Source organism: Notamacropus eugenii, chromosome 3 (assembly GCF_028372415.1).
Source record: "Notamacropus eugenii isolate mMacEug1 chromosome 3, mMacEug1.pri_v2, whole genome shotgun sequence".
Lineage (NCBI taxonomy): Eukaryota > Metazoa > Chordata > Mammalia > Diprotodontia > Macropodidae > Notamacropus > Notamacropus eugenii.
This window is the reverse complement of record NC_092874.1, coordinates 406,909,122-406,935,493: the sequence shown is the minus strand read 5'-3', so window position 1 is coordinate 406,935,493 and position 26,372 is coordinate 406,909,122.

Below are 26,372 nucleotides of genomic sequence, written 5' to 3'. Positions count from 1 at the left end.
TACACAAACATTAACCATGTACTAGGGTACAAAATGGAATGTGGTTGAAATTTTTCATGAAGATCTAAAAGATGCAAGACTACATGGTGCAGGGAGAAGGTCTTCCAAAGCTCCAGTGCTTCCCCCTCCCCCTTTTCATGCTGAGTCAATCTTAAAATGTTCCAACCTTTAATTCTTTCTTCTGGTTCTTTTCCCTTTGCCCAGGGAGGAAAAGAGGGGGCAAAGGAAAAAAGGGAGAGACAAATGGACTGAGTATTACATGGAATAGCTCTTTTTTACATGTTTCTAAATATTTTTTGAAAAATAAATTTAATAAACATAAATAAATCATCTACATTTCTATATATTACTAACAAAGCCCAACAGCAAGAGATAGAAGGAGAAATCTCATTTAAAGCTACAGTAGACATTATAAAATTTCTGAGAGTCTACCTGCCAAAACAAACCCAGGCATTATATGAATACAATTACAAAACACTTTTCATGCAATTAAAGTCAGACCTAAGTAACTGGAAAAAATCAGTTGCTCATGAGTAGGCTGAACTAATACAATAAAAATGAAAATCTATTGAAATTAATTTTCTTATATAGTGCCATACTAATCAAACTACCAGATAATTAATTTCTAGAGCTAGATAAAATAATATCAAAATTCATCTGGAAGAACAAAAGGCCCAGAATATCAAGGGAACTAATGAAAAGAAATGCTAAGGAAGGTGGCCTAGCACTACCAGATCTCAAGTTGTATTACAAAGCTTCAATCAGCAAAACATTTGGTAGTGGCTAAGAAAGAGAGGGGTAGACAAGAAGAATAGGTTAGGTATTCAATACACAGTAGTCAATAGATATAGCAATCTACTGTTTGATAAGCCCAAGGACCCAGCTTCTGAGATAAGAACTCACTGTTTGACAGCAATTGCTGGTATGGTGGAAACTGGGCATAGACCAATGCCTGACACCATACACAAGAATAAAATCCAAATGGAGATGTGATCTAGGTATAAAAACTGATACTATAAATAAATTAGGGGATTAAGGAATAGTGTATTTGTCAGATTAATGGAGAATGGAAAAAATTTTGATCAAACAAGAGACAGAGAACATTATGAAGTGCAAAATGGATAATTTTGAGTACATGAAATTGAAAAGTTATTGCACAAACAAACTCAATGCAACCAAGATTAGGAGAGAAGCAGAAAACTGGGAAAGAATTTTTATAGTTTGTGTCTGCAACAATGGCCTAATTTCTAAAATATAGAGAGAACTGAGTCAAATATACAAAAATACAAGTCATTACCCATTGATAAATGGTCAAAGGATGTGAACAGGGTATTTTCAGAGGAAGAAATTAAAGCTATCTATAGTCATATGAAAAATGCTCTAAATCACTGTTGATTAGAGAGATGCAAATCAAAACAACTCTGAGGTACTACATCACAGTTTTCAGATTGAAAACAGGAAGATGATTAATGTTGGAGAAGATGTGGGAGAATTGGAACACTAATTCATTGTTGATGGAGCTGTGAGTTGACCCAATCATTCTGGAGAACAATTTGGAGGGCTACAAAAATGTGCATACCCTTTGACCCAGCAATATTGCTCCAGGACTGTATCCTAAAGCGATCATAAAAATGGGAAAGGGTCCTACATGTAAGCAAAAATACTTATAGCAATGTTCTTTATGGTGGCCAAGAACTGGAAATCAAGGGGATGCCCATCAACTGGGCAATGTCTGAACAAGTTGTGGTATATGAATATAATGGAATATCATTGTGATATAAGAAATGATGAACAGGAAGACTTGAGAGAGACCTGGAAGGATGTATATGAACTGATGTTGAGGGAAAAGAGCAGAATCAGGAAAACTTTGTACACAGCAACAACCACAGCGTGTGCAGAATTTTTCTGATAGATAGTCCTTCACAGCAATACAAGGACCTAAAAAAATTCCCAATGGACTCTTGAAGCAAAATATCTTCCACATCCAGAGAAACAATTATGAAACTGGATTGCAGAATGAAGCAGACCATTTTCTCTTGTGTTTATTTTGTTTTGTTTTATGGTTTCTCCCATTCATTTTAATTCTTCTATGCAACATGACTAAGGTGAAAATGTATTTAATAAAAATATATGTGTAGAACTTATATAAGATTGCATCCTGTCTTGGGGAGGAAGGGGGAACAATCTAAGATATATGGAAGGGATTGTAGAAAAATGAAAACAAATAAAATAATTTAAAAAAAGAAAAAGAAATTTAAATTTTATGCTTTATTTATTTGAGAAATGAGGTCTTTATCAGAGAAAATTGTTGTAAATTCCCCCTCCCCCATTTACACTTCTGTCTCTGCCTATGTCACTGTCTCTGACTCTATCTCTGTCTCTGTCTCTCTCTCTTTTGACTTCCAAATGGGCAAGTTTGGTCTTTTTCATCAGGAATCCCTGAAAGTCTTCTATTTCTTTGAATGTCTATATTTTCCCTAAAGCATTATACTCAGTTTTGCTAGGTAGGTACTTCTTAGTAGTAAAACTAGCTCCTTTGTCCTGTGGAATATCATATTCCAAGCCATCTAATCATTTAATATAGTAGCTACTAAATCTTGTGTTACACTGACTGTGGCTCCACAATATTTGAATTGTTTCATTTTGACTCCTTACAGTATTTTTTCCTTAACTTGTGAACTCTGAAATTTGGCTATAGTATTCCTTGGAATTTTCATTTTTTAAGGAGTTCTTCTCATCATTGGATTTTTGTTTTTCTTTTTTTCTTCTTTTTTTTAACTTATTTATTTAAATTTTAACATTTATTTTCACAAAATTTTGGGTTCCAAATTTTCTCCCCATTTGTCGCCTCCCCCCATCCCAAAACACTGAGCATTCTAATTGCCCCATTACCAATCTGCCCTCTCTTCTACCATCCCTCCCTTTCCTTGTCCCCATCTTCTCTTTTGTCCTGTAGGGCCAGATAACTTTCTATACCCCATTACCTGTATTTCTTATTTCCTAGTAGCAAGAAGAGAACTCAACAGTTGTTCCTAAAACTTTGAGTTCCAGCTTCTTTTCCTCCCTCCCTCCCCACCCATTCCCTTTGGGAAGGCAAGCAATTCAATATAGGCCATATCTGTGTAGTTTTGCAAATGACTTCCATAATAGTCATGTTGTGTAAGACTAACTACATTTCCCTCCATCCTATCCTGCCCCCCATTGCTTCTATTCTCTCTTTTGATCCTGTCCCTCCCCAAGAAGGTTGACTTCAAATTGCTCCATCCTCCCCATGCCCTCCCTTCCATCATCCCCCCCACCCTGCTTATCCCCTTCTCCCCCACTTTTCTGTATTGTAAGATAGGTTTTCATACCAAAATGAGTGTGCATTTTATTCCTTCCTTTAGTGGAATGTGATGAGGGTAAACTTCATGTTTTTCTCTCACCTCCCTTTTTTTTCCCTCCACTGAAAAGTCTTTTGCTTGCCTCTTTTATGAGAGATAATTTGCCCCATTCCATTTCTCCCTTTCTCCTCCCAATATAGTTCTCTCTCACCGCTTAATTTCATTTTTTTAATATATGATCCCATCCTATTCAATTGACTCTGTGCTGTGTGTGTGTGTGTGTGTGTGTGTAATCCCACCCACTACCCAGATACTGAAAAGTTTCAAGAGTTACAAATATTGTCTTTCCATGTAGGAATGTAAAGAGTTCAACTTTAGTAAGTCCCTTATGTCTTCTCTTTGCTGTTTACCTTTTCATGCTTCATTCCTGTGTTTGAAAGTCAAATTTTCTTTTCAACTCTGGTCTTTTCATCAAGAATGCTTGAAAGTCCCCAATTTCATTGAAAGACCATTTTTTTCCCCTGAAGTATTATACTCAGTTTTGCTGGGTAGATGATTCTTGGTTTTAGTCTTAGTTCCTTGGACTTCTGGAATATCATATTCCACGCCCTTCAATCCCTTAATGTAGAAGCTGCTAAATCTTGTGTTATCCTTATTGTATTTTCACAATACTTGAATTGTTTCTTTCTAGCTGCTTGCAATATTTTCTCCTTCACCAGGGAACTCTGGAATTTGGCCACAGTGTTCCTAGGAGTTTCTCTTTTTGGATCTCTTTCAGGCGGTGATCGGTGGATTCCTTGAATACTTATTTTGCCCTCTGGTTCTACAATCTCAGGGCAGTTTTCCTTGATAATTTCATGAAAGATGATGTCTAGGCTCTTTTTTTGATCATGACTTTCAGGTAGTCCCATAATTTTTAAATTGTCTCTCCTGGATCTGTTTTCCAGATCAGTTGTTTTTCCAATGAAATATTTCACATTACTTCCATTTTTTCATTCTTTTGGTTTTGTTTTGTTATTTCTTGGTTTCTCATAAAGTCATTAGCCTCCATCTGTTCCATTCTAATTTCGAAAGAACTATTTTCTTCAGGAAGCTTTTGAACCTCCTTTTCCATTTGGCTAATTCTACTTTTTAAAGCATTCTTCTCCTCATTGACTTTTTGAACCTCTTTTGCCAGTTGAGTTAGCCTATTTTTCAAGGTGTTATTTTCTTCAGCATTTTTTTGGGTCTCCTTTAGCAAGGTGTTGACGTGCTTTTCATGCTTTTCTTGCATCTCTCTCATTTCTCTTCCCAGTGTTTCCTCCACCTCTCTAACTTGATTTTCAAAATCCTTTTTGAGCCCTTCCATGGCCTGAGCCCATTGAATATTTATTTTGGATGTTTGGGATACAGAAGCCTTGACTTCTATGTCTTTCCCTTATGGTAAGCATTGTTCTTCCTCATCTGAAAGGAAGGGAGGAGATATCTGTTCACTAAGAAAGTAGCCTTCTGTGGTCTTATTTTTTTTTCCCCCTTTTCTGGGCATTTTCCCCAGCCAGTTACTTGACTTCGGAGTATCCTCTCCACACCCACCTTGCCTCCAGATCTGCCCAGCCAGGGCTTGGGGTCTGAGATTCAAATTCTGCTTCCCAGCCTTAGGGCTTTGGGTGGGGGCAGGGTTGCTACTCAGTGTGAGATTAAGTTCAGGTGCTCAGGTTGGGGCAGGGCCACCTCACGGGGCTCAGTTCCCTCAGGGTGTTTTTTCAAAGACCTTCAACAATGGTTCTGAGCTAATGCCTGCTTTGGGAGCCCCTGTCTCCTGTTGCCTCCCGAGGGGGCCCGAGATATAGGGACACCCCACTCCCCTCTCAGGGAGGCGAAAAGACCTTCTCACTGACCTTTGGCACCTGTGGGTGGAGGGACCCATGTGGCCACTGGAGATCCCGTCCCTGAAGCCCACTCAGATCTGTTCCTCTTGGTGCCTCCGCCAAGGCTGGTCTGGGCTCTGCTCTGGGTCTGCTGTGCGATGGACCTTTTGCGTCAGTTCTTCAGGTCTCTCTGGAACAGAAATCTCCTCTGCTCCATTTTTGTGTGGCTTCTGCTGCTCCCGAGTTTGTTGTGAGTTCTTCTTCACAGGTGTTTTATAGGCTGTGGGTTTGGAGCTAGCCTATGTGTATCTTTCTACTCCACCATCTTGGCTTCTTCCTGATTTTTGTTTTTCTTTTACAATCTGGCCTATTATGTTTTCCAGGGTGTTATTTTCTTCATTTTTTTTTCTGTGTCACCTTTACTAAGTTGTTGACTGTTTTTTATGTTTTTTTGGATCACTTTTCATTTCTTTTTCCCATTTCTTCCTCTACCTCTATTATTTTATTTTTAAAATCCTTTGTGTGTTCTTCCAGGACTTCTTTTTGGGTTTGAAATCAATTCATATTTTGATTTGAAAATTTTGATGTACCAGTTTTGACTTTTTTGTCCTCTTCTGAGAAACTTTTGATTTTTCCTGTCACCACAGTGGTTTTCTATGGTCAGGTTCTTTTTGTAGCTGTTTGCAGTTTATTCCTTGCCTTTCAACTTCATGTTAAACTTCCTCCTGGGGTCAAGAGGACACTGTTACAAACTTCAGAGGTTTTGTGTGTGTGTGTGTGTGTGTGTGTGTGTGTGTGTGTGTGTGTGTAGCTGTTTTCAGAGCTAATTATGGGGATCTGTAAATTTTCTTTTTTGTTTTTATGGTTTTATTTATTTATTTTTAGATTTCAACATTCATTTCCTCAAAATTTAGAGTTCCAATTTTTCTCCCCATCTCTCCCCTTCTGCAACCCCATAACACCTTGTATTTTGATTACCTCTTCCCTCAATATGCCCTGTCTTCTATCTCACCCCACGCTTCCCTTCTCCCCATCTTCTTTCTTTTCTTGAAGGGCAAGATAGATTTCTGTACCCCATTACCTGTATTTCTTATTTACTCATTATATGCAATAATAATTCTCAACATTTGTTTCTAATACTTTGCATTCCAACTTCTTTACCTTCCCCCCTCCCCACCCATCCTCACTGAGAAGGCAAGCAATACCATATAGGCTACATATGTGTCTTTTTTGCACAAGACTTCCATAGTAGCCATGTTGTGTAAGACTAACTACATTTCCCTCCATCCTACCCTGTTCCCCATTTATTCTGTTCTCTCATTTGACCTTGTCCCTTCCCAAAAGTGTTACTTCTAATTACTCCCTTCTCCCATTTGTCCTCCCTTCTATCATCCCCCTCACCCCACATGTCCTCTTCTTCCCTCTTTTCCTATAGTATAAGCTAGATTTTCATACCATATTGAATGAGCACATTATTCCCTCCTTAAGCCATATGTGAAGAGAGTAACTTCATTTCCCCCCTCTCACCACCTCCCTTTTCTCCCCCATTGAAAAAGATTTTTCTTATCTCTTTTATGAGTGATAGTTTGTGCCATTCTGTTTCTCCTTTTCTCTTCCCAATATATTCCTCTCTCACCCTTAATTTTTTTTTACAGATATCATTCCTTCTGATTCAACTCAACCTGTGTTCTCTCTCTATATGTGTGTGTGTGTGTGTGTATGTGTATAATTTCTCCACCTACCCAAATACTGAGAAAAGTCTCCAGAGTTACACATATTATCTTTCCATGTAGGAATGTAAACAGTTCAGTTTTAGAAAGTCCTTTATGATTCTCTTTCCTGTTTACCTTTTCATGTTTTTCTTCATTCTTGTGTTTGAAAGTCAAATTTTCTGTTCAGTTCTGATCTTTTCATCAAGAATGCTTGAAAGTTCTCTATGTCATTGAATGATCATTTTTTCCCCTGAAGTACTATACTCAGTTTTGCTGGGTAGGTGATTCTTGGTTTTCATCCCCATTCCTTTGACCTGTGGAATATCATATTCCAATCCCTTTGGTCCCTTAATATAGAAGCTACCAGATCCTGCATTATCCTGATTGTTATTTCCACAATACTCAAATTGTTTCCTTCCAGATGCTTGCTATATTTTCCTCTTGACCTGGGAACTCTGAAATTTGACCACAACATTCCCAGGTGTCTCCCTTTTTGGGTCTCTTTCAGGAGGTGATGGGTGGATTCTTTCAATATTTATTTTTCCCTCTGGTTCTAGAATATCAGAGCAGTTTTCCTTGATAAGTTCATGAAAGATAATGTCTAGATTTTTTTTTGAACGTGGCTTTCAGGTAGTCCCATAATTTTTAAATTGTTTCTCCTGTTTCTATTTTCCAGGTCAGTTGCTTTTTCAATGAGATGTTTTACATTATCTCCTATTTTTTCAAACTTTTGGTTTTGTTTTTTAACTGCTTGGTTTATCTCATCATCATTCATTTCCCTGAACTCAATTCTCTCTTTCAATGAATTATTCTGTTCATTGAGTTTTTGAACCTTCTCCTCCTTTTGGCTAATTCTGCTTTTTAAAGCCTTTTTCTCCTCATTGATTTTTGAATCTCTTTTTCCAGCTGAGTTAACCTGTTTTTAAAGGTGTTATTTTCCTCAGCATTTTTTGGTTCTCCTTTAGCATGCTGCTGACTCACTTTTCAAGCTCTTCCATGGCCTTGGCCCATTGTATATTCATTTTGGAGGTACTGGATTCAGAAGCTTTGTAAATTTTCAATTCTTTCAAGGTGGTATAATCTGAAGAGAGGTCTGTTTACTACTCTTCTGACTTGTGTTCTGGTCTGAGAATTGCCACAAGCACTCTTTTCTGCCAGGAAATTGTCATCAGAGTTCCCCAATTCCCTCCAGCTGCAAACTCTAGTATGTCAGTATGCTCCTCTTCACCCTGGGATTGCAATTTAGGGTTGTGACCCAGGATTGTGACCTGGATTAACCTATAGGCAATGCAGCATAGCCCTGAACCCACTGCCAGTAAAGATACTACTGTAATCTTCTTACAAGCTGTCCAACCCTTCTGTAATCTGAGAGCTTGGGAAGCTGTTGCTGGTACTTCTGTTGTCCTCCAGGCTTGCTGCTGGCTTTCCAGGGGTGGTCTGTGATTGTCTGGGCTCCTTTCTCACCCTGGTGCAATAGATCTTTCCTATAGATATTATAGGTTGTCTTGGACTGGAAAATTGTTTCACTTTGTCTTTTTGTGGGTTCTGCTGCTCCAGAATTCATTTTGAGGCCTTATTTTAAAGCTATTTGAAGGAGAATTTGGGACATCTTACATGAGTCCCTATCTTTTTCTGCTGTTTTGCCTTAGTGGATACTGCTTATGATAAATATAAGTATACATTGTAGAGTTAGTATCTTTTTCACCTGTATGGTTCTGGATTTGCAGTAGTGATATTTTCCATATAGTTTTATTTGCTGTGATCCACTGCATTTGCCTATTGCTTTATTACTGCATGGTATTTTATGTTTGATAGAATATTACTAGATTGCTGAATATTCTTTTAACTAATATTTGACAAAATAGAGCTTGAAATGTTGGGAAATTTTGCTATGTAAAGCATGTATACATATGTATAAGTAAAGTATGTATCAGTATAGAATATGTATATGTATCCCTTTATGTGTATATAAGTTCATGTGAGTATATATACAAATACGTGGAGGGCCTCTTTATACATATACTAAGTGTAAAAATAAAAGCATTGCATAAACGTTGAAAAGAAGTGAAAATGGGGGGGGCGGAGCCAAGATGGCGGAGTGAAAGCAACGACTCACCTAAGCTCCTGGAAAAACTCCTTTGGATATTTCTGGGGGGAGAGTCTGACCAGACTTTGGAGGTGTAGAATCCAGTGGGAGACGGACTTTGACAGATTCGGAGCCCAGGCTGGACTGGAAGGTCCACGGGAGGGATCTGTTCCGCGGGGGTAAGAGCCCGGCGCACAGCGCAGCGAGGTCGGCGCGGCAGGGTGGAGGCGACCCGAGGGGCCCGAGAGTGGCGGGCGAGACCAGCGGAGCAGGAGATAAGCCAGGCCGAGCCAACGATATCAGCGCAACAGCCTTTGAAATCTTCAGCCTAAAGACGGGACTTCAGTGGGTCACTACTTGAACATCCAGAAGCTGGGATGCCGGAGTGATCAGTAAGTGCTCTCCCCTCCCCCCCGATGACCGTGAGGGAACCATAAAATTCTTCCCCAGATTGATCCTGGATCAGTGGGAGCAGCAGAAAGGGGCGAGTGGTCTCGTAACACCAGAGGCTGGAGAGGTGGCAAAGGGGGATTCTTCCTACCGTGGTGGAGGCTATCTGGAGGGACAGACGACCCAGGGCAGAGAAAAATTCGCACTGAGACCCAAGCAAGCCGCAGCCCGGGAGACGAGCCCCAGGAGGGGCGGGAACACGCATTAGCCTCTAGGCGTGCCCCAGCCCTCCAGGGGAAAAGGGAAGACAATAGGGAAGCTGGGATCACCATCCCCCGGACCTTGCCTTTGCCTCAGGCCAGCTGAGGAGATATCCTGAGACCAGACCACACCTCCCACACACCTATCAAGCTAAACCCAGGGCTGATCTGGGAAACAACAACAACAAAAAAAAGCCTGCTTTTAGCCTAGACAAACATCAACTCAACTTAAAAGAAAAGAAGTGAAAATGATTTCGAGAGCTTTATTGATCCCCAGGAAGGTCAGAATTTGAGTAGTGTTTTATCTGGGATTGTTTTGAGTTTTATGTCTATAAGTGTATGTGTATGTACACAAGCATATGTATGAATCATCAGAAAGAGTTGATCATTCAAAATAACTAACAGGGTAACTGTAGGTGATATTACCTGGAAATTGATTATGATGCCCTAGAGATCATCACTCAAGGCACTAAGTAGTATAATTGGGGAACTGGAAGGATGCCAAAGACAAACTTTTGTTCTTCAATATTGTCTAGGGCTATTCTATACTTGAAAATTTATTCTTTCTTTTGCTCTTCCTCCTGAATTACATAAACCTCTGCTTCTAGCAACCTAAATTCAAGCTAGTACTTCCAAGTCTATTGCTTAACTATAATACTGGTTGAGTGAGCATGTATACTGGTCAGGAACACATCTATCATCTACTACATTGTCTCTATAGGGAAACATTGTTAATTATTAGTTAACTGTAAAATATAACTCACTTGTATGATAGGGATGGCCCACATTTTCTACAATTTCTTTAACTTTTATTTAATTCAGTAATTTCCATTGCTTGAATAATAGCAAGCAGATAGTATTGAAGAGAAAAGAATGAAAAGAGAGTGACAGGAGGGCCAATTAGACCTTCAGCATGGTCAGCATAACTGCTGGGCAATAGTGAACCATTCCTCTGAAAGTAGTTGTCGCCAAACAGAGTCTAGTGACATGATTTGCTTTGACATCTATTCCCCTGGTAGGAATCCTATTCTCCCTTTTCCAACATGGTTGGCAGACCAGGTCTACAAAGCCACCTGCTTTGCTTATGCAGTCAAAAAACCATCACACAACAGGACCCCTCTCATTCACCCTTTTCTCCTCCTCCACTTCCCAATGTTTTCAAGGACTCAGTGACCCTGGAATGTCTCTGGCTCTTCTCCAGATCCAGTTCACACAGATTCAATAGATAACCTAGATTTGAAATGAGCAGAAAGAAGGACACAGTTTAATGGAAATTCTCCTCAGGGGAGTGGCTCTCCACTTCTCTCTTGGAGTGACTCAGCTGTACACTGCTAACTGCCCTATTGGGCACAAGTGGGCACATCTGGAAAAATTCCTTCAAGCATGAAGTGGAGAAAATATGGCATCATGTTTTTTTAATGCTTATTTATTTATTTTTAGTTTCTAACATTCATTTCCACAAAATTATGAGTTCCAAATTTTCTCCTTATCTTTCCCCTCCCCAAACCCAAAACACCATGCATTCCAATTACCCATTCCCCCAATCTGCCCTCCCTTCTATCACATCCCACCCTTCCTTTATCCTCATATTCTCTCTTTTCTTGAAGGGCAAGATAGATTTTTATACCCCTTTATCTGTATTTATTATTTCCCTGTTATATACAATAACAGTTCTCAACATTCATTTCTAATACTTTGCATTCCAACTTTTCTCCCTTCCACCCTCCTCACGCATCCCCACTGAGAAGGCAAGCAATTCAGTATAGGCTATACATGTGTCATTTTGCAAAAAACTTCCATAATAGTCATGTTGTGTAATACTAACTGTATTTCCCTCCATCCTATCCTGCCCCCATTTATTCTATTCTCTCTTTTAACCTTGTCCCTCCCCAAAAGTATTTTCTTCTAATTACTCCCTCCTCCCATTTGCTCTCCCTTCTATCATCCCCTGACCCCACTTCTCCCCTTCTCCCCAACTTTCCTGTAGGGTAAGACAGATTTTTATATCAAATTGAGTGAGCATGTTATTCTCTCCTTAAGTCAAATGTGATGAGAGTAGGCTTCACTTTTTCTGTCTCACCTTCCCCCTTTTCCCCTCCATTGAAAAAGCTCTTTCTTGCCTCTTTCATGAGAGGTAACCTGCCCCATTCCATTTCTCCCTTTCTCCTACAAATATATTCCTCTCTCACCCCTTGATTTTATTTTTTAGATGTCATCCCTTCCTATTCAACTTACTCTGTGCTCTCTTGTCTCTATCTATCTATCTATCTATCTATCTATCTATCTATCTATCTATCTATCTATCTATCTATCTATCTGTGTGTGTATGTGTGTGTAGGTGTGTGTGTGTAATCCCTCCAATACCCAAATACTGAAAAGAGTCTCGTAGGGTACAAATATCATCTTTCCATGTAGGAATGTGAACAGTCCAACTTTAGTAAGTCCCTTATGACTTCCTTTCCTGTTTACCTCTTCATGCTTCTCTGTATTGTTGTTTTTGAAAGTCAAATTTTCATCAAGCATGCTTGAAAATCCTCGATTTCATTGAAAGACCATTTTTTTCTCCTGAAGTATTATACTCAGTTTTGCTGGGTAGCTGATTCTTGGTTTTAATTTTAGTTCTAATGACTTCTGGAATATCATATTCCAAGCCCTTCTATCCCTTAATGTAGAAGCTGCTAGATCTTGTGCTATCCTGATTGTATTTTCACAATACTTGAATTGTTTCTTTCTAGCTGCTTGCAATAGTTTCTCCTTCACCAGGGAACTCTGGAATTTGGCCACAGTGTTCCTAGGAGTTTCTCTTTTTGAATCTCTTTCAGGTGGTGATGGGTGGATTCTTTCAATATTTATTTTTCCCTCTGGTTCTAGAATCTCAGGGCAGTTTTCCTTGATAATTTCGTGAAAGATGATGTCTAGGCTCTTTTTTTGATCATGGCTTTCAGGTAGTCCCATAATTTTTAAATTGTCTCTCCTGGATCTATTTTCCAGGTATGTTGTTTTTCCAATGAGATATTTCACATTATCTTCCATTTTTTCATTCTTTTGGTTTTGTTTTGTGTTTTCTTGGTTTCTCATAATATCATTAGCCTCCATCTCTTCCATTCTAATTTCTAAAGAACTATTTTCCTCAGGGAGCTTTTGAACCTCCTTTTCCATTTGGCTAATTCTGCTTTTTAAACCATTCTTCTCTTCATTGGCTTTTTGGACCTCTTTTGCAACCTGAAGTAGCCTATTTTCAAAGGTGTTATTTTCCTCAGCATTTTTTTGGGTCTCCTTTAGCAAGCTATTGAGTCACTTTTCATGATTTTCTTGCATCACTCTCACTTCTCTTTCCAATTTTTCTTCCATCTTTCTTACTTGATTTTCAAAATTCTTTTTGAGCTCTTCCATGGCCTGAGATCATTGCATTTATTTTGGAGGTTTTGGATGCGGAGGCCTTCACTCTTAGGTCTTTCTCTGATGGTATGCATCCTTATCCAAAAGGATGGAAAAAAATGCCTGTTCACCATGAAAGTGGCCTTAGAAAAATATTTTTACAGGTATTTTATGGGCTATGGAAGGGAGCTTCTATAAGTTCATCCTTCTACTCCCTGCCATCATGTTTGTAATCAGATTCCTCCCAGAGCTTGGATCTTAAGTAAACTTTGTACCCTCCCCACCCTTCCAAGCACCTAGCACAATATTCTACATACAGTAAGAACTTAATAAATGTTTTAATTTTATTTGACTTGTTCTCTTCCCTGAATCTGATTACTTCTTAATGGAAATATCATTTGCATTCAAATTAGCTTTTAGGTTTGAATTGAATTAGCAAGGAACTGAGAGCTTGAGAGCCAGAGATTTGTGTTAGTCCATGAAACCCTAGAGAGCTTTGCTCAGAGTTGTTCCCTAGCAATTTCTGCAGCTGGCACAAGGAGTGCAAAATGAGACCTTAAATGCCGCTGGGGAGGTCATTCCAGGGGAGGAAAGCAGGGGGTCATCAAGCCAGGTAAACCTTCAGTTGAGAGGAAAGCTGTCTCATTCCTTCTGCTAGCTTCTGATTTTAGCTAATGATTCTTGATAAATAGGCATGGAATTCCATTATTTATTGCTGACGGGATGAAAGTGTCATCAGTGTCCACTGATGTCCCAAGGCAAAATCCTGGTCCCCCTCCTATTGTTATGGTTCTGATTATGAAGAGCTCCCCTCAGCCCTATTCAGCTAATATCAGTTTCTATATATGAAACTAAAACTGTTCCTCTATGGCATTAGCTATGATCAAGGTCCCACCTGATTTATGTGGGCAAAACATATCCCTTATTGGATTTCCATTATTTGGACTATTGAGTGTGATGAATGAATAGCCTTAGAGTTTATGGATAAGTAATAATCAATTTATTAATTAGATTGATGGCAATCAATAAATTGATGGCAAGTGGTTTTTCTTGGCAACCAGACACCTGACAGATATACTGAAGACCTTAACTATTTTTAGGAAAGGGAATGCCCCTGACAGCAGAAATCAACCTTAACTGGTGAACAATTAATGAGAGGGTGGATATATTAATGAGGAGGTCGAATAAAAGTCTTCATCTCCTGAGAACTTGCTAGATCATGAGGCTTGGCCACCTCCAGTAAACTGGACAAAGGAATCCATCTCTAACCAGACCAATCTCATTGATTTTCTCCTTCATGTGCTGTCTTACCCCTAAACTTCAATGCAGGGATATAACAAAATAGGCTTAATTTTCTAGGACTGAAATGCACCTAGATTATATTCTGTTTAAACTCTTTGAACAAAAGCAAGGCCTTCTAGTTGGGTGGGATCTTGCCCAAGATGGAGAAGCACATTCCCAGAGGATTAGGGCAATCTCATCCATCCTCAATGTCCAACAGAGACTAACTGACTGATTAATAGGGACTGGTCTCTGAATAAGCAAATAAAGAGAAAAAATTTTTGCTCCTAATTTAATAATTAACTATTAACATAATAGAAATAATTATTTGTCTCATGAATAAGGACAGAGTGATTGACTTTTTGCATATGAAATGGTGAATTTAATGTTCTATTTTTTAAAAGTATATATTGAGTTTAACAAGGCAGTAACAAAATGACTCTGTAGTCTTCTCAACTTTTTTTTCCTTCGCAGTATTTCCATAGCTGAGAAGGAAATGAAATCTTCCCTAATCTCCTTGATCTGAAATGAGCCTTGGAACTCGTGAAGTATTTTGTTTTGGTCCCTCCACTCTGCCCTTCCCCCCCTCCCATTTTCTACTTCCCCATGGAGTTTTCAGGAATTACCCTATGTCACAGGTAGTAAAGGGCAGGTGCCCTCCTCTCTACTCAACCACTACCCAGATGCTTCATTCCAGTGATGAGATGATTTTAGACCCTTAGAGGCCCTGTCTGGTACAATCTTTGACTATTCCCATGAAGTTGCAAAGGCTTTGTAAGTATATACTTGATTACCAACTTACATCTATCAGACATGATAAATTCAAAGAATATTAACCACATGTTCCAAGCTAGCTACCCTGTTATGGACTGTTTTTCCTATAGCAAGACATAAAGAAAATCAACTAGAATCAGAAGTGTGGGGGGAGTACCCATAATGATAAAATGATACATTCGTAATATTTTTGTGTACAGTTGTCTTGCTAATTTTTTATTTCTCCTCTTTGATTATAAGTTCCATGGGGGCAATAACTGTACCTTATCCAAATTTGCCTCTGCACCTTTGCCTAGCACAATGAGTATTCTGCACAATTAATAAACAGTTTTGTGGAGGTAAACTGATAGCCATCTCCCTACAAAAATTGAGTTTTACCTCCAAGGCACAAGGAATAATATTCTGCCAGAGAGTCTGTGTCTTTCCATAATACCTCAGGGAAATTGTCTGTGCTAAGAGAAAAAGAGTGTATTCCTAGTAAAAGAAACATATTTTTCTAAGAAAAGAAATTTGTATAGTACAAATTAGAGGAGTTGGAAATACCTAGGAACTTTTGATATTACTGAATCAGAAAAAATAACAACAGTATATTGTTTGGGAGGAGGGGACTAAAGGTGGATGGGGAGAAGGAACAGCAGCATAGATACTCACAAAACACACAGTGATGAGAAAGTGCATGGGTTTATAGGAAGGAACCTTAGCAATCATCTGGTTGAACACTCTCATTTTGTAGGTGAGGAAACTGAGGCCTAGAAATGTAAATCCTCTGTGTGTGCGTGTGTGTGTGCGTGTGTGTGTGTGTTATGGGGAAGATGAAATTAATTACTAATTAGAATAGCTTTAATCCAAAGCAGGAAGTCACCTTCACCAACCCCTGTTGCTCCTACTAATGATAGCTCATACCATTCAGGGTCCCAAAGCTACCTTAAGAAAAATGGGAGCCCATAATCATTTTCCTAGTAGGCCATTTATTTCTTTGCCTGGTTACATAAGAAAAGAAGAATGAAGACCATTAAAATTAGTTATAATAGCTGAATCTGAGAAAGAATGCAATTTTGAAATTTATTAAGCACTTGCTATGTGCCAGGTCCTGCACTAAATGCTGAAAATAGAAAGGAAAACAGCCCTTTCCCTCAAGAAGCTTAACTTCTAATGGAGGAGACAGAATATAAATTATGTACAAATAGAATATATTCATAGGATTAACTGGAGGTAATCTCGGAGGGAAGGCTCTAGCATTATCAGAGCCTGGAGAAAAGCCTCTTGCAGAAGATAGGATTTTAGCTGGTACTTGAAGGAAGCCGTGAGGCAGAGACTAGCAGGGACAGCACTCCAGGGATAGGAGCCAGCCGCTGAAAAGACAGTTATTTCAGCGAACAACTAGATGATAGCCAAAAAAGGTCAATAAGACAGCAGGATTTATCATACTGGAGAGCATGCAGACCACACCCAAAGCTGAGACCATTCTTGTAAGATATCTTTGAAGGGAAAACAAAACATATATAATACTGCAAGGTAAGAATATGGGGCTGTCTTTCTGCAAATTCTGGCTATTAAAAAACTAGTGTAATAGAAAATTGTTTAATTAATAAGAAAAAAATAAACATAAGTTCCTTAGAACAAGTGCTCTCTCTCTCTCTCTCTCTCTCTCTCTCTCTCTGTCCATCTATATATTTGGTGATTCTAACATGTAGAGTAGTACCTGCTACATAGTATGTGCTTAATAAATTCTTGTTGGGTTGAAATAAATACAGTGATGAAAGTGATGGAGATGAAGAGATTAGTGATAATGAAAGGGAAGAGAGAATTTTAATTTGATTGGAAATACTTTTTATGCCAAAATTTACAGCATTCATTTTCTAGGATATAGCAATAAAAAAGGCAGCCTGGCATGGTGCCTTGGGAACCAGTCTCTGAGCCAGAAATCCTGGCATTCAAATTCTGCCTCTGTCATGTACTGGCTATGTGACTGGTCAAGTTATTTTTCAGGGGTCCAGGTGGTTCTCTAAGACTATAAGATTATAAATCACTTGACCTGGAGTCACAGAGGCCTGAATTCAAATATGGCATCAGATATTTACCATCTGTTTGACCCTGGGCAAGTATAAAATTAATGTAAGGCTAATGGTGGGTAGGGGGAAGAGTAAAAGATCTTCCCTGCCCATTACTAGGCCTCAGATACTTTTGTTAATTTCTAATGAGGTACTGAGTCAGAACGTCATGCCCTCCAGCTCTGAAAAGTATATATATGAAGTATATATATATATACACTGAGGTGAGGTTTTACTTTGAGAGTCAATCTTTGGGAGAGTGTTCATATGATTAGGCCAGATGAGACTCTGGGTAGCCACTACGGAACCCCTTGGCTTTGAAATCCAGATGTTGGTGCTTCTTTCTCTGGTAATGATATACATTTTGTCTATGGTCAGACAGTTGGAAACCCTGTCTGTTGGTCTTTGTAATTTCTGTTTGTATTTTCTCTGAAGTTCAGGGTGCTACCTTTTTTTCCCTTAACTAAGTGAATGATATGTGTGCTTGATTAAAGTGATTGCTGACCCCTCAAAAGTTGCTTTCCTTTCAGGAAAGCAGATGTAAGAACCTGTACAGAAGGCCCTCCTGTGTATGCTGGAGTTCTTGCTGATACTGCAAGCTACTTAACCTCTGCCTGTGCCTCATCTGTAAAATGGGGGCAGTAATGGTACTTACCTCTCAGGGTTATTATGAGGATCAAATGAGATAACATTTATAAAGCACTGTGTAAGTACTGGCTGATATTCTAAGTTTTAGGACAAATACTAATCTGTATTGATATAGGAATTTCTATACTACTAGTACCCTATAGCAATGAAATAATAGGGATGACTCTTTATCTCCTCACCCCAAAATGGTCCATATATTTGGAGCAACCTATATTTGACCAGAATAGCTGGCTTTGTTTCACAAGCTTTTTCCACTTTGTCTTCAGCATTATACTGTAGGAAGTGAATCAGAATCTATAAAAGAGTAATTTTAATGTAAAAGATGAATATTCACTGAAGGAAGAAAGCACTTTACACAATTTAGAGGTCACATTGTATTATGGAAATAGAATTGCATATGGATCAGAGGGTTATACTTTTACTTCTAGAACTTCCTGGCCATCTCCAAACCACTGGAGAATTATCTGTATCTCCTCTTCACTAGAAACAAACTATGTCCCTGGGATCACCCTGGCCTCTGATAGGTGAGTATATCTAGCCTACATCCAGGCCTCTGTCACTCCCCAGTCATCTCCAAATCAGGCTTTTAGCTTAAGGTCCCTCCCTCTCCCCAATGCCCTTTCCAACTTTCCTGGATGTATTGTCTTCTCCCATTAGAGCGTAAAGTCCTTGAGGGCAGGGGCCCTCTTGCTTGTTTAAATTTATTTATATGCTCAGTACTTAACGCAGTGCATGGCTCATGAAGAGCACTGATTTAATGATTCATCTATTAGAAGGCTCTTTGGAGGTCATCTAATGCAGCCTCCTGAGATAGGAGACTCAGAGAAGTTAGGCTTAACCAAAGTCATACAGCTAGTAAACAGTAAGACTACTATTTAAAACCATCTTTTCTGCTTCTAATCCTCACATTCTGTTCTACATACTTCTGCCTTGTAATTTTGATTAGTTATGAGATTTTAGGAGAGTCATTTCATTCTTTGAGTCTCAAGTTTTCAATCTTTATTATAGTGATAATATTTGCATTTTATTGGTGGGAATAAATGCCTCTGCCTGACAGGGCTATAATTAAGATTAAATGTATTTAAAGAACTTTAAAAAAAAATAAACTTAAAATTGCAAGTGATAATGATAAGTGTGACTGACATTTACATGGCATTTTAAAATTGACAAAGCACTTGACATATAGCATTTGAGACTCACTACTGCCCTATGAGGAAGATACAGCAGGTATCATTAAATTAAGACTCAGAAAGATTCAGGGACTCTCAATGGTCACACAGATAGTTAGTGATTGAGATGAGATCCGAAACAAGGTATTCTCTACTTCAAATCTTTCATGTTAACCTCTATAAAAATTCCATGCAAATATAAATTCTAATTAATTGGAACACCTAGAGATATTTTACTCTCTTTTAATATATGGAAATTCAAATTGTTAGAGCTAAAGTTATAATACATATTATCTCTCATACAAATATTATATAGGTTATATATCATATATAATAAAATATATAATTAATAGAGATATTAAGCATAATTATGAATCTGAATATAGATATATAGGGTGTAATCTAATTTTCTCTTTCTCCAGATAAGGAAACTGAGGTTCAGAAAAAGGAATTGACTCAGAAAGGAAATGGATGTGGCAAAGGAGATCTGTGATGAGAATCCAGATCTTCAGAACTCCCAGGCCTCCACTCTTTCCATGACATAACTTTTACAGGCCAAAAGTTTTGAATACAGATTTTTCACATTTCCATGTGCTGAAAGTACATTGGGCCTCAGTCAATCCAGTGTGCAATGCCTCTTTCTCTTGTTCATTTAGATGTCTCTTGTACCATTGCCCTACATCGAAGCAGCAGACTGGGTCAGCATGGTTTGGAATCCCTTTCATGGTAAAAGGGTGGAAATGGAAGAGGATAAATAGTGTGTTTGAATGGATTCAGGCTCAGATAACCAGAGTTCAAATACTACATCTGTTTGCTACTTCCTTCATGACTTTCTGCAAGTCATTTAACTTTTCCTGCCTTAATTTTCTCAAGAACAAAGTGAGAGGAATGGACTTGATTATGACTCCTAAGGCCATTTCTAGCTCAAAGTCCCATAGAACAAAAATACCAGTTCCAAGCCCATGATTCCAAAAAGATCAAGAGTCAAGTTTGTCAGAGACTCGTGGCTTTAGAAACTCTCTCAGATCTTAGAGGGACAGAGGGGAAAACTTAAACCCAAAAAGGTGTCTTTTTGAAGGGCCAATAGGTGATTTTTTTTTTAAAGCTTTTCAAGCATCTTGGTGTGTAGACACAAAGCATGGACATACTCCCAAGGTTACCTCTCAGGTAATAGAGGCTGTTAAAAATATACACAAGTAAATAGCTGCAAAGAGTGTGACCAGGGGCTTATGGCAATACCTTCTCAGAGAAATCTGACATCTCTTCCAGAAAAAGAAATGTGACCCAGGGACTTGCTCACCATCCCTATGTAAGGATTAATGCCAGTTGCCATCATGTACATCAGCACCTTATTAACAACATACCATTCTCTATGAGTTCATTTCTTTCCAGTAATCATTTGATGGGATTATTTCTTCAATGAACATCTTTCATTGAACATTTTGTCAGACAGGCTTCACAAAGAATCATAGAACCTTAGACTTAGGTCTGGAAGGAGCCTAAGAGGCCATTAGGTCCAACCCATTTTACAGATAAAGAAACTGAAGAATTGCACCCAATATCACACATCTACTAAGTCAGATTTTTACAATTAAGTGTTGGGGCTTTCTCTGTCTTATGGTATCCTCACCCTATCAGAATGGCTAAGTTGGACCACAACTGGTGTTGAAAATGAAATTCTGAATTGGCATTTTAAAATATATTATGGGTCATTACCAGTGGATCCTAGAAGAAGGAATGACTTTCTGTTAAAAATAAATATCATAATTTCTGTGGTGTAATTCTGAATAATAAAAATCTCACAGGGGTAATGAGAAGAAAATTGCTTCACTCATCTAGCTGGCAGAAAATAAATGAGGATACACATCATAATGTACAACAGGATTACACAAATACTAAATATTATGCACACAGCAGGACTTCAACTCTAATTGTTTACTGAAAACAAACATCCTGGTTTTACATCCCTGTTAGGGAAAGATAGAGGAAGGTAATAAAACAAAATTCAGATTTACAGTTAATGAAATCATGACAAAAAAAATAGAAGGTGATTTCTGTTTCTTTTAATTCCTACCACAAATAATAGCTTGGCTCCATTCCTAGCTATAGGGACATTTGGATAGATATAGAGTTGAAAGACAGCCTCTCTTTTATTAAAAAAAAGGAAACTAAGCCTCGGAGAAGTTGAATGACTTGCCCAAGAACTTACATCTTGTAATTAGCAAAGTAAGGATTCACAACTGGATCTTCTTACTCAAAGCAGAGTGTACTTTTCACCATACCACAGTGCTGATCCCATTCAATATCATGTTATTAGATGAAAATATCTACTGTATTATATAAATAAGTTGTTTATTATTGTTGTGATGGTTGTAATTAAATTCTAATCTTTTAACACCAATGTTCTGTGCAAGTTGTATGGCTGTGAGTCATGGACCACTGTAGTATTTTAAGAAGTATAAAGATGATCCACACAATAGGTGATGGAGAGGTCTATGGTAAGGGTGAGCAGGCTGCAATATATGAAAAATAAAGAACTTTCCAAGAAAAACAAGACTAAGGAGTGTTGTCAGGGAAATAGTTGAGTAAAAATGATGAGTATATTGGTAAGAATGAGGGCTAACAGGTGGCCAGTCCAAGTACTCCACCAGTACTAGGTTCTAGAGAGAGGATAGCCTCCAGAAAAATATCTAGAACTTATGGGAGGGCATAAGCAAGAATCATATAAATGGATAGACATGATATAGGCTTGCTGTATTTTTCTGTGAAAGAAATATCCAAATCAATGACATCATAGATTCATTTGAATTTTCATAGCTCATGAAATATCATTCCTATAAAAATGGTCTCTATCACTAAGCCAGTCTGTACCTATCCACTCTCTTCCCAGTTGTGTTCAGAAGAAAAGGTTTTATCTTTAAGAAGGAGCATACTAATTAACCTTTCTATTTAACATATTTTAAAGACTCAAGCAATTTAAAGATTTGACAAAAAACTGAACGCCCCTTTGTTCATAGCATCTCTGCTAGTAGGAGATCTATCTTGTCTATAAAGTGAAGAGCAATACTGGTAGTGCATTTAGGTACATTTGGGACTCAGAAAGACACTCCACTCCCCAATCAGCACCACTGTCATCTTCCTAGCTATGATCAGATTTATACAAACATAACTGGTTTGATTGGCTTACAAGGTAATGTCTATTTCACCTAATGCTGCACACTATGTACATATTCCATGAGAGGAATAATTAGGTTTGAACAGTTTCTGATTTTCCATAACAATTCAGTTCAAGCATTTCTTGGTATCTTTTATTTACAGAACTAGCTCTTTAGAGATTTGTGATCTTTGTTCTCATTGAGGTTATAGTCTAGTAGTAGTAAAAAATAAAACTCATGTACATGAAGAAAAGGAGTATAACGTAGTGCATAGAGGACTACCCTTAGAGCCAGAAAGAACTTGGTTCAGATCCTGCCTCTGACAGATACTGGTAACTAGTGTTTACATAGTGTTGTAGTGTTTGCAAAGAACTTCACGAATATTATTTCATTTTATCCTCAAAACAATCCTGGGAGATAGGTGCTATCATTACTCCCATTTGCAGGTAAGTAAAATAAGGCAGACCAAGGTTGAGTGATGTGTCCAGAGTTACATCGCTAGTAAGTGTCTATGGTTGGGTTTGAACTTTTTGACTCCAAAGCCAGGGATCTATTGACTGGGCCACCTAGGTGCTTTGTGTGACTCTGAGCAAGTCACTTAAATTCTTACTTGTCCTATTTAATTTTCCAAGCCTGAAAGTTACTACTGATCTTTACTGGTGGAAGGGGCTTTCATGTTCAGAGTTCTCCTTCTGCCTGTTTTGTCCCTCCCCACCCCTGCAAAAAAAAGAAAACCTCAGATAAAGGTAGATAGATACATTGCATGAAAGATGGATAACATATTGGAGTCACAATGTGATCTAGTGGGAAAAATGTTAGATTTGGAGTCAGAAGATTTGGGAGGCAAATGCTGTTGTTTATTACCTGTTTGACCTTGAGCAAATCCATCATGCTATTCTTGTCAACAAAACAGAGATATCAGACAAAAGAGAATATATTTAGATAGATTTAAAGCTACCTACATGTTCTAACTCACAAAGCTTATGTCTTGATAGATTTAGGTAAATTCAGATTGGAATCTCCAGTGGAGATTAGTCATTGGTCTTGTGCTGATTAACATTGCTATAAGAGGCTTGAGTAAAGGAACACGAGAAAAATGATGTAAAACTATAGAGGATAGCTAACACCTTGCATGACAGGGTGAGTATACAAAAAGATCTTGTGAGATTAGAGTGATTGGTTTAATGCTTGAAGAAGAAATTAGCAAGAATAAATGCAAAGTGTCACTTGAGTTAAAAAAATAGTTTTGAATGAATTGATAAGTGAGAGAAAAAAATGAATTTATTAAGCACCTATTATGTGAGAGGAACTATGCTAGGAATTAGGGACACAAGGTAGTCTCTACTTTCAGGAAGCTGACGTGGGCAGCAAAGTGCTATTGCGCAGAGAGGACTGGCCCTGAAATCCAGAGGACTTGAGTTCAAATCTGCCCTTAGACACTTACTAGCTGTCTGACCCTGGCAAGTCATTTAATCCCAATAGTCTTTTTTAAAAGTTTATGTTCTAGTAGCGAGTCAAAACATATAAAAGGTTTCAACTGTAAGTCAGATGGAGAGGTTTCCTGGTGTAGGGGAAAAGATGGAGATGTACCTTCTTTAACGTCATTTCCAACCCTTCCCTTTGTTAATTATTTCCTTTTTATTTTGTACATAGCTTGCTTGTAGATGTTTGTTTGCATGCTCTGTCCTTCATTAAATTATGAGCACCTTGAAGGCCTCGACTGTCTTTTGCCTCCTTTTATATCCCAATGCTTGCACAGTTCCTAGCAATTAATAAATGTTAATTGATTGATTTTCATTAATCAAGTGACATCTGTTACTGATATTGAATCACCTGACACTCCTAATGACTATGATTTGACAGGTGCAGGATAAAAAAATCATGGTTAGTCAACAGTTCACATGAAAAAGACCTTGGGATTAAATTAGATAACAAGATAAACATTAATCACACAGCACAGCAGCTAAAAACCCTGGTTTTGGGCAGAGACAGTCTCTAGAATAAGCCTGATTGTAGTCAGACCATACTCTGCCTTGATCATAGCTCTGACATTGAGTTATGCTCAGACGCCACATTTCTGAAGAACACTGATGAACTGTACTGTCTCTGGATTGTACTAACCAAAATGTTGAAAGCACAAAAGACCATGTAATTGTAGGTTTTGTCAAAAGAACCAGGGATGCTTAACTGGAGGAAGAGATTGCTGTCTTCAGTATTTATAGTACTGTCATTTGCAAGGGAATGTTAGGAATTGCTTCATTTTTGTCCTTTTGTCCGTAGTACTTCATAAGGGCTAGCACATGGTATTCGCTTAACTAATATCCACTGAATCAATGAAAAATGAAGAGTGATTACATGAGTCACACTAGGTTCCAAAGGGCAGATACAAGAACAGCGACTACAAATTGCAAAGAGTCATTGACAGTATGCCACAAGTCCAGGGCAACTAAGTGGCACAGTGGATAGATTGCCAGGTCTGGAGGAAGACTTCTCTTCATGAATCCAAACCTGGTCTCAATCACTTACTACCGTGTGTCCCTGGGAAAATCACTTAACCCTGTTTGCTTCAGTTTCTCCGTCTATAAAATGAGCTGGAGAAGGAAATGGCAAACCACTCCAGGGTCTCTGCCAAGAAAATACCAAATGGGGTCATGAAGAATTGGACATGACTGAAAATGACTGAGCAACAACTTAGCCCCACCACTTCTAACAATTACACTTGTAGACTATATAGATTAGACTTAGGAAGCAGTGAAGTCTTGTCTCCATTGGTAGAGGTTTTCAGATGGAGGCTAGATGATCAATTTGCTGGGAATGTTTTAAAGTGGATTCTAATTCAGAGACAATTTAGAATAGATGTCTTCTAAGTTTCCTTCTATCTCTGAAATTCTATGATTCAGTGATCCATTAGGGAAAACTAAAATGGCATAAAAATATTTTTTTCTTTGAAAAATATTAAATCTTCAGCTTCTTTGCTTTTAAATTTTAGAATAAGGAACATTAAATCTATTCCATAACTAGTACTGTTCAGTATCCCAAGGAACTAACCAAATCCCCCTTTGCTTCTGAACGATCTTGAAAACAAAGAGTAATAAGGTCTCAGGAAAGAAAATATTAACAACACAGACTTCCTTTTCCACCTTACAGAGACTGCTTTTCCCACATAAACCAGGACAGTCAGGATAAATGAACTCCTAACCTTTGCTTACACTTACCACTTAGGAACCTCCAGGGCGGTGATCTTTCAGACCGACCTTTTGCATTATCGAAATTAATTTACACACAATGGTAATAACAGACATGTTTTTCACCTTGGGTCAGGGAGAATACATTATAGACTCATAGGTTCAGTGAATATTTGAACAGGATGGAACTTTAAGTCATTCTTTTATGCTTCCCCTGGTATAATGTGGAATAGACACTGGCATTGACTGAGGAAACTTAAGTTCAAATTTTGCCTTTGGAATTTAGAGGCTGTGTGTTCAGGGACAAATCATTTTATCCTTTCATCCTTAAATTCCAACAAAGGTGAGAAGCTCTTACCCTTTACCCTTTCCTGGACTGTCGTGAAGAAAGTGTTTTAAAACCTTAAAGTGATATAGAAATGTAAGATCACTAAATTTTGTGTACTTTCACAACTGGAAAGGGGCAGCCAAGGTGGTTTTTAACCAAATGAGAGAGAGAGGCAATCTGATAAAAGATTCATATGAATCAACATGAATCATATTGGTTTCAGTCATATGAACTGAAAAGCTTTCATATGTACTAAATGCAGTGACAGTAAGATAAGAATAGGATAAGAAGAGAAATTCAGTTTGTAAAAGAAAATCTTTATGTTTGCTATTCTGTGATAATGGTCTTTTATGTAAGGAATGCAGTGAATTAATAGAAATATTTAAGACCAAGAGCTATTCTCTGATGGAGAAATGGCCAAAGGATATGAACAAATAATTCTCAAAATGAGATTGCAAACTATTGATAACCATATGAATTTTTGTTCCAAATAACTAATAAGAAAAATGTAAACCAAAACTTCACCTTACACACATATAATTGGCAAAGATAATTGAAATCCATGTTGGAGAGACTGTTGAAAGTAAGAAAAAATAATACATTACTTGCAGAACTTTTGAATTCATCCACTTATTCTGAAAAAAAATTTGTAATTATGTTAAACATAATGTGAGTAAAATGTCCATACTTTAACCTAGATAACTTATTGAGAATTGTATATGCAAACTTGTCAAAATCAGAAAGATCCCATATATGATAAAATATTCATAACAACACTTTTTCTA